We start from the raw sequence: 5,809 nt of genomic DNA on the forward strand, positions 1-5,809 counted from the left end.
TGAATGACAGCTGTTGCTGAGGTCTCCTTTATCTGTTAGACTTCAGGAAAATTAGAGTAGGCGTCACAGACAAGCAAGAAATTCTTTCCAGCATGCTGAAAAAAGATCTACACCACCGTCACTATATAAAATGATTTTATTAGAGAGAGAGAGAGAGAGAGGAAAAAATGAATGCGGAATGACAGGGCTGTAAACCGGAAAATAAAAACCTGGTTGCCTACCCTCCACTAGAGAAGGGGTAAATAGAGAATGAAAAATAACGAAGATAAGAATGAGGGAGGGAGGTAAGTGTGGACGCACACACAGGACCATGCACTGACATAATCGTTCAACGAGGCTGGTCGCTCGCAGACAATTCAACAGCACCTTTGTCGCCTTCTGGCGTGAAGCTCGATCTTTCCAGCATTGACTTTCCAGCAGTGCAAGATTGACTTCTCAGATAGTGGCCAGTCTTCGAAGCGCGGAGACACTGCTGAGAGGGATTGTCCCTAGCAGCTGTAGTGAGGGCAATTGTCAAAATTTCAATTTCAGAGCAAATTGTCGAAATTTCAATATCATTCCACTACAGCGTCCCCGACAATTATATCATGATTTTTACGACGTACAACCCTAACAGTTATTATTATTAGTTGTTCGGACTCCCAAATAGGCCTTGTATGTCGCCGTCATTTCGAGGCAGTTTACTGTCGTGCTCTAGCCGACCCCAGGTACCTGATAGGAAAACAATGAAGTTAGAAAATTTTCATGTTAGTTTTGCAGGTTAGATAAAAAATTTAAAAAAGACAGCGATAGCACGTTGTTACTTGCTTTTTTGAGTAGCTTTGAGGTAACGCCAGATCGCACAGATTACATGCAGACGTCGTCCTTCAATCACTAAACCACCTAATAAAGTAAAGACTTTCCTGCGGAAACGGCACGCCTCAAATGATGACGGTCCTGCAAAAGCAAGAATTTATTGGGCAAACGAGAACAAAAAAAATGCGATAGCAAGAAAAGCGGCCCGTGATGGACGCGCTGCAACGCTGCATAAACATCTGCCCCGCAGCAGCAACTATACTAGCGGACAATCTTTTCTTGCCATGAAGGGAAGGCTACAGAGCCACAATGCACGTATCTTACCGCTAATGAATGAAGTCCCACAATTGCGTCCGTATTTTCTGCGTGAGATATATAAAATACTCCGTCATTTTCTACATGGAGCCTTTTGAGACGGAACGCAGCGCACAGAAGCGAGGTATTTCAACTTATTTTACTTTGTACGTTGTCACTTAGCGTTTTTGCATGCGTGAAAAAGTCGCGCCTTTTACTCGTACCTTAGACGCTAACCAGCGTTTGCGTCGAAATGCAATGCTAGCCATCACTTGCTATGACTTGCCATGGCGCACATGTACTGCTACTTCGCGTAGCAGTACATGTGCAGACGCTGCGCCTCCGTAGCTTTCCCTTCAATGCCAAGAAAAGTTGTCCGCAAGCATACCGCGCGAACAGACAGCGGAAGCGCAAGGTTCTCTGTGAGCAAATATTAGAAGAAGCGAGCGAGCACCCGACGAGTTTTAAATGCGCCCGTTGCGCTCATCGCACCATCTCGCCGGTAATGAATTAACGCTCATAAGCGCCTCCCGTCTCTGAGTCCTGCCAGCGGTAAAGGGAGTGTGTATATAACACTCGCCGCTAGCTCCCTGAAAGATATGCTCTTTGTGGCGTAATGGTTAGCGCCACGCGCTGCGGTGCGAGAGGTTGCTGGGTCGATTCCGCGCTTCGGTAGCGTTTTACTGAATTATTTTTCTTTGGGGCTTTATATATATATATATATATATATATATATATATATATATATATACATGTACAGTACATGACAGCGGCGACGGGGACAGCAAAAACCAGCGGAGACTTTCCACATAATTGCTATCACAATAAAAACGAGAGGCATTTCACTCTACAAAGGTAGATGTGCAGAGAAGCTGTTTAGCACACCACACAGACGTGACACAGACGTGACCCTGCAACTTAATCCGAAATATCCATTTAGACTGTCCTGCTTAAAATTAGCGCACGCTCCTTTAAAATTTTCCATCTGAGCAGCATGCCTATTTTGGTCCCAACATGCTCCGTCTTGTTAACCATGACGCATGCGCTTGGTGTTTCGTGCACAATCTTGAGCAACCATTCGAACAGCATGCGTCTTTTTACCGCATCCTCCGTTTGGCAAATGCCTCGTTTCCTTGGGCTTCCCATGCACATGCGTTTCGTGCACGATCGTAACCAATGTTTTGCGCCCATGTGTTCGCTCCATTTTAAGTGTACCAGTGGTGAGTAATGCTGTTTGCCCAATATCTGTTGCACATAAGTCTTCAGTGAAAGTTATGCCTCGAAAGTGAATTATCCTCGAAAGTGAAGTATGCCAAGTATCCGGCATCTTACCAACGACAAGGTAAAGCTTTAGCGTGTACCGGAGCCAAAAACGCGATTTCCTCAACCGCCCTACCAAGTAATTTTTTGGGGGACAGGCAGTGCCCGACGTGTGCTTTTGCCTTACAAGTTTCCTTAAGAAGCCTCGAATTGTCGACAAGTTTCATTAGAGGTCGAGTCATCAATAATCATCTCGATGGATTACTTTCGTCGGGAACAACGATCTCGTATTTTATAATTATCCTAACGTTTTTATGGGTAGCACCACCCAGAAAGATTGTTTCCCAGATGAACCAGGGTCAAACTGTGGCTTCACATTTGCCGACAATGTGTTGCTGCATCTTCTACTCCAAATTTCGTTTTCAAATAATCTTCAGTTTTTGCCCGCGGACGACGGATATGCCTTAGGCACATACGGCTTCGCTGCAAAATTTTTAACACGAAAGTGTTTTATGCCGGGGTCCACCAAGACTTCAGTGACGTATTTCCGTCACGGAAATGACGTCGAAAAAATATACACAATCACATGGCAAAGAAAAAAAGGTACCGTAAACGGGCATCGAACCCACGTCCACTCGGTCCGCAACAACAGACGCCGGGCACGCTATCCACGGTCACTGTCTCTGGAGGCTTTACGAACGCGCCTTTTATATCTACCAAGTCTCCCGGTCGGCTGGGTGGTGTTGACCTCTGGGAGTGGTAAGGTAAAGTAATTCGTCATTGCTGTGGCCTCCGCGACTAGCACCTGCAACGCGTTACGCGTCCGTCCCATTGGCGCGTTTTCAATAGAAGTTGAATTTTGTCAATGCCTTAACCCACCGCGAGGTGGCGACCTTTGCCCAAGCGTCGTAAAACGTCGGCCTCGCTCAGCATCACGCTAATACAAACCAAAAATAGCTCTGCGACGCGCGCCTGCCTCACCTGGCTGTAACACCGCGTTCCATGCTCACGCACTCGCCCTGGGAAAATTCGCGGCCGGGCTACCGGGGCGGCACGACGCGCATTCCGTTTCCCTCTAGTCCGGCCGTGGTGTTCAATCACATTTTAACATGCCGCGCGACGGCGACCAAGTTCTGCGTCGAATATGCGACGCTCTTATGGCTGTCACGCCTCCTTCTCTCATTACACTTTCACCCTTAACTACTACAGCTACCACAAGGGTTTGTTTAATCATTTACATGGAAGTTATTCATCGGGATGGAGATGTACCACCAATCATCAAAGTGGGTGCATACACGTTAAACGGTGCCATTAACTGCCAGACATCAATATACATTGTGCAAACTCTCTTATATCAATGTACAGTAAGCACTCAGTTACTTCTGTAAGGGCACACTTTCTTCTGTAAGGGCACACAAGGAGGGATCAACCGTGTTTTTTTAAATGTATCCTAATCGTCCTCTCGCAGCCAGCCAGGAGACAGCGCCGAGGCATTGACCCAGCGGCAAGGAAACCCGGCCGATGATAAACCCTGGGTGTGCTCCTTCTACATGGAAGAATTCATCGGTGCTGCCGACCTCAAGAACCATAACGACATCAACGTGACTCACCAAATACATCGGTGCCCTGCATGCAGCAAGTTGCTCAAGCACCCTTGCCTTTTCAAAAGGCATTACATGTCTCACACAGACGAGAAGCGTTATGCGTGTGGCGTTAGCGGACGCATCCCGTCAGCACAGTCTCAACAGTGACAAGTTAACGCATACGGACACAAGGCAGTTTTGATGCCAGCAATGCGGGGCTAAATACAAGTATAGACGAAACCTGCAGAATCACGATAGGAAAAAACACTGAGGACGTGGCAATCGGATTGAGGATCTGAAAATATCTCGCCATAGATCTCAGCTTGCCTGAATGGTTCAACCTAACTACTAACATCCTGAAAAATACATGTCGGCTAATCTTACTGCTTAAAACTGAAGCCGAAGTACGGGTGGAAAAATGTATTTCTCTCGGTTTTCCCAAGAAATAAACTGAGGCTGTGGGTTCGGCCTCCTTGCAATACAAACTACGTCTTCCATTTTTAGCATCGCTTATGGTGAGCATTATATGCATTTCAAAGGAACCATTTTCTACCGACGAAATGTTTTTTTATCGTTAACATAGAAGGTGAATCCTAGGACAGCCCTTTACATTTTGGTGATTGCTGCCCAGATATGCGAAGAGGAATTGTAGCTTAGTGGCTATGCTATGGTACTGCAGAGATCGAGGTCGCGGGTTCGATCCCAGACGCGCTGTATTTATGTCAAGTGTGACATAATCCCATACGCAAGTATCTATATAATTACGTCCGTAATAAACTGACAGCATTAGTGAGAAGTCCGCTATATATCGTGTCTAATAAAAATATTGTTCCTGCTCATCAAATTTGAATTTAACAAACTCTTGGAAGGTACTTGCCGTCGCTTGCGTTTTTGTCTCGTATTTATCGACTAAAGTCATTAAGTTTTAGGTTTAATTAGCAGTATTGCGATGAAAATGCGTTGTCCTCCCATAGGCGCAACGATAGCATAACCTCAGTCGAATATCGAGCGAAAATTGATAAAGGCGCTACCTTGGTCAATTCTGGTCGCACGTGTTGCGCCTAATTTGAGGCAACACGTGAGCGTTTGAAGCCTCATGTGAGCGCACGTGTTGGTGTGAACACGTGACGCCCTCTATGCGGCATTATAACCAGACTAAAAGTGAATAAAGTGTGGCCACGCATGCATCGATTTCGCTAGTATGCTAGGGGTGCTGGAAGGAACGTGGCTGATCTCTCTGTCATAGGAATTGGTATAACACGGAAGTGAAACGAGTCTTCGAGGACGTAGTTCAGTGTTTCTTGTGCATTCTTTTTTGCCACAAGCGCGAAGGAATGAATGCTACAGCAACAAATTGTAATGTGACGCGAAGAACGGCAAACAGCTCGAAACTTGCAACACGCTGCTGAAGCAGAAAGGACACTCACAGATGTAACTTATGTCTGTGTGAGCATCGCGCTCCTTTCGCAAAAGCGGCCGCTGCAGTGAGCAAAGTGACCTTCGTGCTCTCAACGCAAACTTGCGGTGAGGCCATAAGGCCTACCAACCACCGCCATCACGAGATGAGCGCACGAGCGACCACGCCCTGTAGAGGCGCGCGCTTATCCGCGTGGGGCGACGACCTTTAAAGCGCGCTCTTCGACCCCTTCGCGCCATCTGGATAGTGATAACAAAAACACGCTGATGTACCACCGATCTCTGAGTACCGCCACCGGCAAATGGTGTATATAAATAGCTCGCCGTTAGCATGGCGAAGAACGTGCCGACTGTGGCCGAATCGTTTCGTGCCGCGCGCTCCGGAGCGAGGGGTCGTAAGTTCGACACCCAGTGACGGAACTTTTTCTTCCAGCTTTTTTTATTTTGCCATCTGTTTTACA

Source organism: Rhipicephalus sanguineus, unplaced genomic scaffold (assembly GCF_013339695.2).
Source record: "Rhipicephalus sanguineus isolate Rsan-2018 unplaced genomic scaffold, BIME_Rsan_1.4 Seq375, whole genome shotgun sequence".
NCBI classification, from domain to species: domain Eukaryota; kingdom Metazoa; phylum Arthropoda; class Arachnida; order Ixodida; family Ixodidae; genus Rhipicephalus; species Rhipicephalus sanguineus.